Below are 14286 nucleotides of genomic sequence, written 5' to 3' on the forward strand. Positions count from 1 at the left end.
CTACATGATCTATATAGCTATTTCCAATGGTTTGTAACGTAAATAAATACCATATATCCAAAATATTGTGTAATGACAATATTGTCACACATGAGACTTTTCCACAGAGCCCTTTATTGCTAATATAAAATGAAAAGGATGCTGCAGTCCGCAAAGTAATGGGTCATGTGATAGCACATACTACGTTTAAAAGAAGTACAACTTCTGTTTTTGAAATTTTTCCTTAAAATTTCAATAACTCACCTTTGGAGCCTCTTTTTTACCAGAGCACAGAAACAGAAAAAGCTAAAGAATAACATTTTCTACTCTCTTCCTGCAGCCAGGTACCCAAGAAGACACATGACTGTTTCTTAATGGACTCTGGGAATTCCCCAGAGCGCAGAAGGAACATCTGTTTCCGAAGTGTGCTCTACCATCAGATATCAGTATGACCTTGGCTTATGATGTTGGTAGTTCCAACACAGGCCATTAGAACTTTCACCAAGATAAACACTGCTAATCTCTGTCAGACCTGAAATGCAGAAATATGTCTTTCATATTTCTGGTTGAGTCAACACAAGTTGCCTTGCCTTCACTTCCTAGAATTCTCTATCCTACAGTTCTCCTAAAAATATGTCTGTTTAACAATTGCTTGCAACAATTTGCTTCTTTTATCAGAGAATATACAAAGCCTCTATGGTTAGAGTTTTGTGTGCGTGTGTGTGTTTGTGTTTCTTAATTTTTGCTTGACTTTAGAAAGAAGAAAGGAAGAGCATACAATTGAGTAGGGAGGGACATGGAGAGGATCTGGAAGAAATTGAGGAAGGGGAAAATTTGGCCAGAATATATTATATAAAACATTTTTTTCAACAAAAATGCTAAAAAATTAATGTAACTGTTTTCCTCTCTGGCCATATGCTAACAAGAATTAAATCACCCTAGGCTTTTGTCATGCTGACCTTGTTCAAAAGGTTGTCTATATACTTCAGTAATCTCTCTAATGCAAGCTTACCTGTTTTCACAAGGCACTGTAGTGGTACAGTACTAGCGTTTTGCGAGTCCATGGTTAATCTACAGTAGTGCAGGTAGTGTAAACTCTTAACACTGGGGTTCATCTCCAAGACTGTATACTCAACTATAAGAATGAGCCTTTATAAATATCCCTTGACTACCTATGGAGCACTTGCAGCCTGAAAATTTGATGGATTTCATAACATGTTAAAATGTTATTCCATGAAAAAGCGATTTTTGCCCCCTAAGCCTTTGGATTTCTAATATGCCTTATTTTTCAACTTTATTATTCACAATATTTGGTTTTCAGTTTCTTAACATATCCTGTGGTAAGACATGGCAGGCATTTTTGTCCTTGAGATGTGGGTGCAAGTTACTATATTTTCCTTCTTGGCCATCTCATGAGACAGGCAGTAAAATGCCAAGAATAATGTAAACTGTACAGGAAAATACCATGACGTACTACATCTAGAAATATCTCAGCTTAATAGGTGTTGTGCCATTAACGGTGAATTTTATGGAGGTAAGGAAATGTAAATCTGTCATGTAGACAAAGATTTACAATAATGCCCCCTTCCGTGCATGATTTCCATCACAGTTAGGATCGCCAGGCGACCTAGGTGTTTTCTGGAGTCTCTTAAGTTATGAAGGCCTCCTCATATTAATCCAAGGTTCTTCTCTTGACCTTCCTGGAGTTGATGCAGATGATGTAGAAGATGCCGTTCTTCCCTTCTATTATTGCTGATGTGATTTCAGTCAGTGCAATGGGCTTTTAGTTAAATAAAATTGATTTACAACACAAGTCAGCACAATTTAATTTAATAACAATTTTCTACAAACAATGCATTTTTATCATTGCTGGAGTGCTAATATAGATTCTTTCTAATCAGATCTGGATAAAAATTTCATTTTCAAAAGACACCCAGTGTATTACCGTGAGAAATCATTTGCCTGTGTACTTTTATATATCAATTTCACAGTTGTAACAGAAAATTGAATGGTAATTTTGTTCACTATTAATGTGAAGTTACCGAGCAGCCCTTATTAAACAGTAAGCTACTCACAAAGCTTGGTGGCAACCCTGCATTAAAACTGACAATTGAAAACAAAAGACCTAGCTTTATTTTCATAAGCAAAATTTGTCTTGATGGAAAGTTTATAGAGCCTTTTTAAGGTTCCATTTAAAATTTGGATTTTAACTAAATACAATAAAAATAAGGTTTTTAAGTTATAATTTATCCCTCTATATTTAGATATTAGACAATATGTAAGAAGTCCCAAAAAATGGCTCAGTGGGTAAAGGCACCTGCCATGAATTCTGATATTTTGAGTTCAATTCTCAGACGCCTCATATTGGAAGCAGAAAATTGATGCCAACGAGTTGTCCTCTGACCTCCATAGACATGCCTTGGCATGTGCCCCTTCCCACTCAACTCATAAACAAACTCTTACAATGTGCTTTTGTAAAACATGCAAAAGGCATATGAATGGATCATAAGTTATAATTATATAAGATATATAAAAAATATACAATGAAATAACTTAAATGGAAGTTGAGGGCATTGTCAACATAAGAATCATAACTTTATGATATTACAAAGACAACTGCTCCAAAAACCTACATAGACATCTGCCACATGCATGCATGTGTTCTAGAATATATCTGAAGAAGGAATAAAGTAGTTGACTGAAAAAAGATGTAGTCACAGCCACTCTTCATGGGACTCAATACTGAAAGAACTCAGTCCTACCAATGTCTCAGGTCTATTTCTCCTTGGCTGAGATTCTCCTAGATAATGTCATGACTGAGTCTCAGGAAGCATACAGAGACCATTGAGAGCTGAAATAAGCAACACAAAAGGCCTTGACAGAGACAAACATCCTCAGCTTCACTTGCTTCTTATAAAGCGACTCTACTTTCCCTTCTAAAATTCCCAGTTTAGTACTAAAGATAAAGTCATATTCATGTGCTACAAAATGTCCTTAATTCCCAAAATGTTGAAACGTAGTGTAGTATGAGGGATGACTTCAGCAAGAAGTGAGTTAGGGGAGAGTAAAAAAAAAAAAAAAAAAAAAAAAAAAAGACGAGGGAAGATTTTTAACCCAAGTCTCTAGCCAACTTCACTATTATTAGTTTTCAAAAAGAATCATTCAATGATTAAGAGTACTTGTTGTGCTTCCAGAGGACCCAAGTTCCAGTCTGACAACCTTCTCCCCAACCCCCTCCCCCCCGAATTGGAAGGCTCTTGACCACCTGCAACTTTGTTTCTAAGATCCAGATACTCTCTCTACTTGCCTCCACTAGTACTTGCACTCACGTGTCCATACACACACAGATACATATAAATTTTAATTTAAAAGAAAAATATATATTTGAACTTTACAATATATGGTGTGATGAACATAAAACCTACTCGCTTTTTGGGATACTAGAGAAACACAATACAGAAAAGGTGGTTGAAGTCTGTTATCTATTAATTCATAGAGATCATGTAACATATCCATGAAAGCTACTATTTTGTGACTTTATAAGTGTAAAGATGTATTTTTGTCAAAGATTTCGCAATGTAGATTAAAGTACTTTCTATAAATTATTTTTAATTTTTGATTGTAGTTCTTATGAAATAACAGATGACACAACATTGTGGCTGAGGAAGAAACAGGATTCTCACAGAAACCTAGCATCACAAATTTCAATTTCCAGTCTCACTCCAGACTGGGAGGGAAGACTAGTCACATTTCTAAGGAGGTTTTAGGCTGTATCCATTTGGGGAGTTTAGAGATTTTGTGATTGGCAGTTAAGGCCTAGGATCCATCTGCTACACTTTCTGCTTCTACCATTAGCCATATTCATAGATTAGATGGATACTTACTTTATTACTCTATGTACAGTGTTTCCCATTCCTGGTAAATTATATAAGTTATTTCATATCCCAAGGAAGAAAATAAAATTTATGACATTCATATATAGAATTTCTTTCAGAGTTAAATTAAAAATAATGCAAAAAGACAGAAAATCAGCATAAAACATGAAAAGGAAAATGACCTTATTTTGCAACAAGAGACAAAAAGACAGCTTGCTAAACCTTTTTATACAGTTTCATAAAACATCTTCCTTTCTGACATTTTTTGAGAAAATATACCATAAAGGAAAGTGATCCATAAACTGAACACCCCATATTGTCAATTCGTCAACTATAAACCCCTCTTTAAAAATCTATTACAATGCCATTTTTAAATACTTCTCAAAGTATTTAAAGACTTTATAGTAGTAAAAGCCTTGAACTATACACAGCATTGAAGTGAAAATTTCTGGTTTCTTTGAAGACTCAGCTGTGTCATGTGATGTTTTCTAGAGACTGTCTTATGAGTGCATGATTTTGCTGGAGCAGACATGTGGGAGGTTGTTTGGCTGAGAACAGACACATCATGTCTTTCTGGAAGCAGCCAGGAGAAGGGTGTGTTTTGCTAGAGTAGATGCTTGAGAGGACACATGATGTTTGGAAACGGTTTAAATATAACCCAACAGTCAATAGATGACACTGTATGGTATTGGCTCACCTTGCCATTCATTGCTGGCCATTGTTGGTCTTGGCTGATGCTGGTCTTCACAAATGCTGCCTTGTGATACTGGTTCACCTTCCCACTCTTTGATGGTCATTGTTTAGCAGGACTTTATAGAGAAAAACACACTGAAGAACTGATAGCTTCTTGCTGCTTTGCTGGACTTGGGCCTATTGGCAAAGCCTTGGGGTTTCTTCAGAGTCGAACTGTTGTTGTTGATTCATGAATGGTGTTGGCAAGTGGATCAAGCTGCTGTTGCTGGTGACTCATAGAAACTGAACTGCTGATATTCTGACAATGCAGATTGGATTCACTCTGAGGAACTATTTCTAAACAGGTCCATATCCTCCTTTGCCCTATTAACCTTTTCTTACCACTACTTCTGGTGGGTGATTGGATGAAAGGGAGATTAAAGCATTTAACAATCCTTATTAAAAGTAGGTTTTGAAAAACATAAGCCTACACAATATAGAAAATATTTGTATCTAATGAAAACCTATAGTATGTGATCTCAAACATTGTATTGGAACTCACTGATTAAATTGACATACTTGTTTTGATTTGAGACATTAATATAAAACCTTAGCTCATTTATGTATAATCCTAAAAGCTTGGTACTGACACTAATATTCACAAGACATCAATAGAGAAAAAACTGATAAATGAACCTCATTACATAAACTTTTTATTGATCACTTCTTTCAAGCCATCAATTTATCTACATCATGAAATAATGCCTTGGTATCAACAAGGGAGCAAACATATATTTCCCTGATTACTAATAAGACTACTTCTAATTATGAGTGGAAAATCCCTAATTATAAAGCATACCTCAACTCTTTTTTACTTTCTTGCTAGCTCACCCGTTGGAATCTACTTGTACAGAAGACCAGCTCAAACAACTAGCCTTGTGGGTCTGAAAAACTACTAGATTCTAGGACTTCCCATTCACAGCTGCTGACCATTGGGTTAGTTGAACTACAGATTGTTGGCCTTGCACTTAGTAAGCAGGGGAGTTACTCCTCCTGCTTCTGGGATTGTTAGCATGGCTGGAAATGAACCAGGAGTGTCTTGCATACTAGGCAAGTATTCTTATTAGGGGAGCTACTCCTCCTGCTTCTGGGATTGTTAGTATGGCTGGAAATGGACCAGGAGTGTCTTGCATACTAGGCAAGTATTCTTTTTTTTTAATTTATTTTTTATTACATATTTTCCTCAATTACATTTCCAATGCTATCCCAAAAGTCCCCCATACCCTCCCCCCCACTTCCCTACCCACTCATTCCCGTTTTGTTTTTGTTTTTTTTGTTTTTTGTTTTTTCTGTTTTTTTTTTTTTGTTTGTTTGTTTTGTTTTGGCCCTGGCGTTCCCCTGTACTGGGGCATATACAGTTTGCATGTCCAATGGGCTTCTCTTTCCAGTGATGGCCGACTAGGCCATCTTTTGATACATATGCTGCTAGAGTCAAGAGCTCTGGGGTACTGGTTAGTTCATAATGTTGTTCCACCTATAGGGTTGCAGATCCCTTTAGCTCCTTGGGTACTTTCTCTAGCTCCTCCATTGGGAGCCCTGTGATCATCCAATAGCTGACTGTGAGCATCCACTTCTGTGTTTGCTAGGTCCTGGCATAGGCAAGTATTCTTATCAACTGAGCTACATATCCAGTCCTTAGACTTGACTTTGACCCTGCATCCTCAGAACACTGGTTCTCTGACCTCCACAGTTCCCCTGGATGGATAGTGACTGGTCGATTATTGATGTCATTGACCACCAGGGGGAGGACTGTTAGGCGTCCTTAGAACAAATGGCTGCAGGCTGTCAGTGCATTTCTGGGCCTTCACCAGTGAAGGATTACATTAAAAATAAAGACCCAACATACTTCAAGATGCCCCATCTACACATCAAGGAGCAATTATGGCCATATTACAATGCTCAGAAATTACAGTTGCTATACTGACATTTAACCTTGATTTTTTATTTATTCTAAACTTCTCTGCCATGTATTCTAAATTCACACATGAAAAAAAAAAAAGTCTTCAATGTAGGGTTCCAAAGAGTCTGGATATTGTTTTGTGAGAATCTGTGTTTCACTTGTGATATCATACAACCACGTACCCATGCAGACATTATTTCACTGGTAGTGGACTTTTAAATGAGCTAACAAATTATGGCATTCTTCCATTTATATTCAGAATCAACTGAGAAATAACTAATGGACTCAGGAAGGCTGGCACTTCCAAATTATGATGGCTAAAACAGACCTGTGAATGGAGATAGAGGAGACACTCGGAGTGAGAGGTCGGGCTGAGAGAGTAAACCAAATGCAGTAAAACCCCATGTAATGACGGTGTGTATGGGAAAGCTCCAGCCAGCAGTAAAGAGAAAAGAGGAGCAATTTAGAGGTATTTTCCAGGGCTCCTAAGTCGACCAAACAGTGACAATGACAACAATGCTGGTGATGGATGATGCTACTGAGGGAGAGGATGGCAGGAAAAATACTCCTAATAAATTCTGTCCACGGTGTTTTCCAACATCAACTTATTCTCACCTGGAACTCACTATAGCAACTGTGGGCAAAATCTTAAAACCAAACGTATTAAAACCATCTCGGATTTATTACATAACCTGGAACCCAGCAGGAGAGTTGAACTGAAATCCTCACTGGAAATACGTCCTCCATTTAGACCTTATAATCCCTATGCAGGCAGCATAGCTTTAAATCAAAGCCCAGCTCCTATTAGGAAAAGTCGTAGGAACTATTTATAAGCAGCCTTAGATCCTCCAGTGACTTCAAAGGTTGTAAACACAGAAAAGGGTACACAAAATATTTAATACTTAAAGAAAACCCCATCTTTGATTTCTTGGCTCCATTATCCCTAACTCCTTAACAAATAAAGTTAAGCACCAAGCTTACTAGGAAATTCAAGCAGCATACTATATTCTATTTGGGCACAAATTCAAATTCCCCACCCCCACGTGCAAGGCATGCTTTGCAGAAAGTGCTTCCAAGTAAAAAGGAAAGAAATTCATACACCATGTCTTGCTTGGTTTCTTCTTCTTTTGGATGACAGTACCCCATTTCCATCTGTTCAGAGTCTGAAACACCTGCTTCCCATATTGTGTCTGGTTTCTGACTTTGCTTACGGTGGAAAGCAAGTTTGGTACAGTTACTCAAACCTTGCCAGAAGTGGAAGTTAACAGGTTGAATTTATTATGGTGGTTGGTCTCCATATTACAACTTGGTCAATTTGTGAGTTGTTTCTAAATTTCCTCAGAACTCCTGGCACATGGGCCTGGATGGTTGTGAAGCTGTTACACATGCTGTGCACATTTGTTATCTTCTCTTCAAAAAATATATTTTTTATTTCCTGGATATTTTATTTTTTAATTCATTTCTTACATAATTGCATTCACTCAAACAATTTAACCTCTGTAATTCTCTTCATTTAGAACACACTTACATCTGGGTAATTTCCTCCCTTTACAATTCATTGTAGTATTTTAAGAAAGCACAGAGTGATAGGTGATGCTACAGCATGCATGCGAGCCAAACTGTAACTCCAGGTTCAAGTAAGTTGATTCGACAGACAGCAAAAAATGGTATCCTTTCTTTTATGCAAATTATGAAGTAGAGTTTTGAAGAAAAACTCAGCAGGTGTCAGTTTTCCTTGTTTTATACTAAGCAATTCACACAGCTTCTCCCAACCTCCGCAATTAGTCATTATGAGGTCTGAGAACAATATTTTTTTTGCCCAAATCTCTTCTGAGAATGGCATAATCACATCTGCTCTCAGGTGCCCTTCCAATCTGTTCCCATCTCACCTTTCTATTCAGTGCTTTTTTTAAAAAGCCATTTTCCCCCAGCAACAACACGGCTCCCCCTCAAAAAACAAACAAACAAACAAACGAACAACAAAAACAAAAAACAACCCTTCCACTTGCCATAGAGAAATAGTTGCACTATGCTTGCTGTTTCTCTCCTGTGGTCCATTCCCATGATGATATCATTGACTCTACCAGTGAAAGGATTTCAGACTGGCTTTACTGCTTAGTGAAGGTCTATACTCACACTTCTGCCTAGCTTGACTTTATACCATTGTACTAGTTTGAATATCAGTGCCCTACACCCTCCGATTTACATATTTGAGTGCTTAGTTACCAGAGAGTGGTACTCTGATAGATTAGAAGGGTTAGGAGGTGTGGCTTTATTCCAATAGACTTGGTCTTGTTAGAGAAAGTTTGCCACTTGGTGGAAGGGTGGAGAAAGCTATGCTCAATTCTCTCTCTCTCTCTCTCTCTCTCTCTCTTTCTCTCTCTCTCTCTCTCTCTCTCTCTCTCTCTCTCTCTCTCTCTCTCTCTCTCTCTCTCTCTCTCTCTGCTTGTGAATTAGGATGTAGCTGTCAGTTTCTTCTAAAGCACCATGTCTGCCTGCATGCCATCACACTCACACCATGATGATCATTGACTAATCTGCTGACAATTAAGTGCCAATCAAATGCTCTCTTTTATAAGAGATGCTGTGATTATGGTGTCTCTTCACAGCAACAGAAGAATGACTAAGACAAGCATGAGACTATGACCCACCCTCAAGTTAGCTGAGGCTAACTAACTAACTGCTAACTAAATCTAACTGCTGTGATAGTGTCTTACAAAATGTTTACCACTACAGGCATGTAAATATGTTATTCTGGCCCAAGACAGGGAAATCAAACAAAAGAAAAATATTAGTATCTGTACTTTACTTTCTTTCATATTAATGTATCTATTTGACTTAACCAGGCTTCCGGAGCTGTTTCTGGGCAGAGGTGACAGGATATACCATAATATATGTACTGGAGAAGCTATAACAGGAGGATCACAAGTTCCCAGCTGTCCTTGGCTATATAAGGACTCTGTTTCAAAAACAAACAACAAAACCTGTTTCCCATATCTATTATAAATCAGAAGTATTTTAACTTCTCATTTCAATTTTCAACAGGAACACAGTGCAGAGAGACTCACGGAGAGTGTGACAGAGCCATGTGTAATGCTGTGTGCTTTTGTTTTCTCGTGTACAACAACAGAAGCAAAATGTGTTTCTGGCTCAAAAGAAGCACCTTAGTGAGACAAACTGATAGAGACTGATTCTGATCACAGCTTATATTATGTTCAATATTTCCTCTTAGAAGATAAACAAGCTTGGAATAAAATACACACAAACACATCGATATAGATCATCTTCAATGGACACCCACTTATAGTGCATAGTCATTTCATTACCAAGATACATATTCTTTAGTTTGCCAGCTACAGGATACATCTGTCCTACCCTTGACCAGTGCTCAGGCAGTGTTTTCCTATTGGTATCTTAAGGGACAGTATCACTAGGCTGTTGAGATATGATATGGGCAGGGGAGTTTCATTTTACACAAGGTACCTTGCTCATTATCTCTTCCTTCACATTTCATTGATTCTAAATTTTGTTCAGTTATCAAATTATCCAAGAGGAAGTCCTTGATGGTTTTACATGAGTGAAAGTGTCTCACAGCACTTTTCACAAACACCTCCCACTCCTGTCACATTCCATCCCCATTATCCTACTTTATTTTTCCACAAAGTATCAACATCTCTCACTCATTGATATATGTGTGTTCGCTGGGACTTACCTCACTAGAACACAGTCCCAAGAGAAACAGTTCTTTGTTCACTGCCAAATCTTGAGTGCTTAGCATATAGTCAATGAAAATTTCATAGTTTAATGAAAACTGATACATGATTTTGTAATGAAGCATTCTCCCACCTACTGGTGAATTGATACAACAGTACTGACCTATACGTACTCATAAGGTGTGTGGTGTGTGCGTGCGCATGTTCGTGTGCACCCATGTGTGGGGTTATTTAAACTCTAGGAAAGCATTCCTTCATTCTACCAAATTTTCTCTGTAGTTGTGGGATGTGCTTCTCATGTGCCACACTCAAACAAAACTGAACTACAGTATCTTTCACCCTTACATTGGTACTTTCAATATATATCAAATTGTTTCTAGGTCTAGACAACTTTATTTTATCATTTCCTCTTTCAGTTCTTATCTGATATCTATTCCATTAACATGTATCTCTAAATTTTATCTATAAGAATGCCAAAAGGTAAAGTATCTATGTTCTAGGTATACAGTGAAGAGCAATAGTTGAAAAAAATCTCACCCATCTTTGCTGTTTCCCGTAAAATACTAGGGAACTGTCTAGGCTCTTACATTAGTCAGAGTTCTCAAAAGTAACCAAACCGATAGAATAAGCATAGATATTAAAAGAAGATTTATTACCTTGTCTTACATGATACAGTCTGATTAGTCAAGCAATGCCTGTTTCACAGTGGAGAGATTGAATATTTAGCAGTTGTTCATTCCACAAGACTGAATGTCTGAGCAGTTCCAATATGTCTGTGAAAACTTGGAGGATTCCTGGGCTTCGGGCTACATCAGTGATTCTCAGTCTTTCTAATATTGAGACCCTTTAATACATTTCCTCATGCTGTGGTGACCCCCAACCATAAAATTATTTTTGTTATCTTTTAACTGTAATTTTTCTACTTCTATGAATTGCAATGTAAATTTTTTTTGAGATAGATGTTTGCCAAATAGGTCACAATGAGAACTACCAGTTTACATTGTAAGCCTGAGGATGCTACTTCTTGTATGGCAATGGAGCATTGATAAACAATATAGATGCACTTATCAGCAAGAGTGAAGGCAAACAAGCAAAAAGCAGATTTACTTCTTTCCTTCCTTTTACCTGGGCTTAGAGTGAATTTTTAGCCTTCAAGTAATATGGTAATGAAATCCCTCACAGGAGGGATTGCGCTTCACTTGGTTCAAGTGGACAACCAAAATTAATCATCACAACACTGAGGAGACCCCAGCTGTACTCCGTCTCCTTGTCAGGTTTATAGTTTGCTAACCATGTTACTTTGAACAAGTTAGTTAAACTTCATGTTCTTCAATCTCATACTTCTTGAGTGAAAACAGTAAAGCATATCTGATATGCATCATTATTGTAAAGATTAAAGTGTATGTATAGACACACATGTATACACATATACATGTATGTGTCATATATATGCATATATATATGTGTTGCATATGTTTATGTGTGTATACATACATATAAATGTATATATCTGTATATATACATATATGTATATATATAAAATTGTAGGTTTCTATCTGTTCTTTTCAAGCATCCTTTATATTATTTATTCACCTTCAATCTCTCTCCCATCCACATTATTATCCTATCCTCTTTCCAATTAACTACCCTTACCTTCATTTTCTTTCTTTTTTTTTAAATAAATGTATTTGCAAAAATAGTTTGGAATCCCACATAAGAGACAATGCTCTTGGACACACATACTTACTTTATGTGGGCATATGAGATGTAGACAGGCTACTAGGTTAATGCCATCCTCTTCAGCATGTGTTTAATCAGACAGCATACTCAGTCCTGGGCTCAGACCACTATCATCTTAGTACACTTCCATTTAATAAATTTCACCTTTACCTTCCCACAGAATATTCACTCCCAAAAGGAGTTCTCACCCTGCATCATCAGCTCCACCTAAAACATAACTAGAAATAAAATTGGGGGGCTCCACTCTCGACCTACTGATTAGAAACACTAGACATTACAATCCATAAATAATGAATTTTTACACTTTCTTGCTAATAGCATAACATGACTGTTGCCACTTTCTCTGTTTGGCTCCTTCATTACTCTCTCTGACATTCGAGTGTCATCACAGAAACTCTAACTTATTTGTTCTGAGAGTCTGTGATCATCGAGAATTTTAGAAAAGGTTCTGGGCTGGAGGTCTAGTCCAGTAAGTAAAGTGCTTGCCTTACAAACATAAGGGCCAGAGTTCAATTCCAAGAACCCAAATGACAAATGTCAGGCAGGCATAATGAGCCATATATGTAATCCTAGCACTAAAGAGTCAGAGCCAGGGAGGTCTCTGGGGCTTCTTAGCCAATCAAACTAATCTGCCTAGTGCAATCCAGTCATTATAAGGAACGTGTCTCAAGGAGAATATTTTTTAAGTCCTCCTAAAAAATGACTCAATTTTTTCCTCTAGAGTTTAAATGCATGTACAACACATATCCCCATGCACATGTGTATCGAGATAGACATAGATATGCATACAAATACACACACACACACACACACACACACACACACACAAACACACACACTCACACCCAAGGATTCCTAATGATCAACTAAAGTTGAGAGTATTGATCTACAGTTTGTGTGCAAATGCTTCTAAAATCATTTTTGCCTCTTCATGAGAATAAGGTGTCACAGCCATGTTTAGTGGTAGAACATATTCAGGTCCTTGACAACAACAAATATCCCAATATTCCATTCCTATCCACGTAACCCATAATCTCCACAGAAAGCCTTGGGAAGTGACATTTTTGTGTGCACCCTAGGTTATTCTTCTCTTTGTGGACATTTAGAAAAATGTAATGAGTCATAAGCAAATAAATATATGTTTGTCTTAGTTAAGGTTTTACTACTATTAACAGACATGATGATCAAGGCAACTCTTATAAAGACAATATTTAATTGGGGCTGTTTTACAATTTCAGATGCCCAGTCCATTATCATCAAGGTGGGAGGATGGCAGCATCCAGGTAGGAATGGTGCAGACAGAGCTGAGAGTTCTACTTCTTCATCTGAAGGCTACTACCAAATAGTGGCTTCCAGGCAGCTAGGATAAGGGTCTTAGAGGCCTCACACACAGTGACACACCTACTCCAACAGGGCCACACACTGGGCCATGTATTTACAAACCATCACAATATTGTTACAACTCTTCATTGAATACCAAGAACATCAAAACTAGAATTGCACAACTGTTCTTACTTTATTTTTTTCTTTTTTGATTCATTACATGTAATGCCATGAGCCAAGGGAGAAAGCACATGACTTTGATTTGTGGGGTTTGGGGGTTTTGTTTGTTTGTTTTTAATTTTGTTTTGGAAAGGGGTGGGGCTTTCATGAAGTTTTTTCCAAAGATGAACCCAAATTCCTTGCTACTCTTGGAAGAAGATTCCAGAAGATGTGAGTTAGCAAGAATGGTTGCATTCACTGTCCAAGAGCAACACGCCTTCCAAACACAGTTTAAAAAAATGTCCACATTCACAAAACCATGGGATACTCCTCTATAGATACCCTTTAAAAAACCTTTTTCTTTATTAAAATGAACATGTATTTTAAATAAAATAAAACCCCACCTAATGATAACTTACTGGTTAACTGAGAATTACAATTAACTATTATAAATCTAACATGTGTGATGTTAAATCATTACTTTGCAAGAAAGACTGCAAAATCCAAATTAAAACCCTAAGAAATTTAATTTGTCAAAATTTGCATAAAATGTGTGCAATGTCTTTTTGGAATTAATGAGACAGAACTCGGTGTGGTGGTGACATTAAAGGATAGCTTTATGTATCCCTAATGCAATAAATGCACTTTTATCAATTAAATACACAGCTTTCACTATTTAGCTTGTAAGAGTTATCATGCTAAATGACTAGAAATACATCCATTAGGTTAGATGATTTAATTTATTTTAATAAAATTTATTCTGCTTGATAGAAGCTTAAAATAACTAAGCTCATTTCACCAAGCTGAATTCATTCAGAGAATATTGCTCTTAGGCTTAGCTGGAAACTTTAATCACCTTCAAGAT

Source organism: Mus musculus, chromosome 16, assembly GCF_000001635.26.
Source record: "Mus musculus strain C57BL/6J chromosome 16, GRCm38.p6 C57BL/6J".
NCBI lineage: Eukaryota > Metazoa > Chordata > Mammalia > Rodentia > Muridae > Mus > Mus musculus.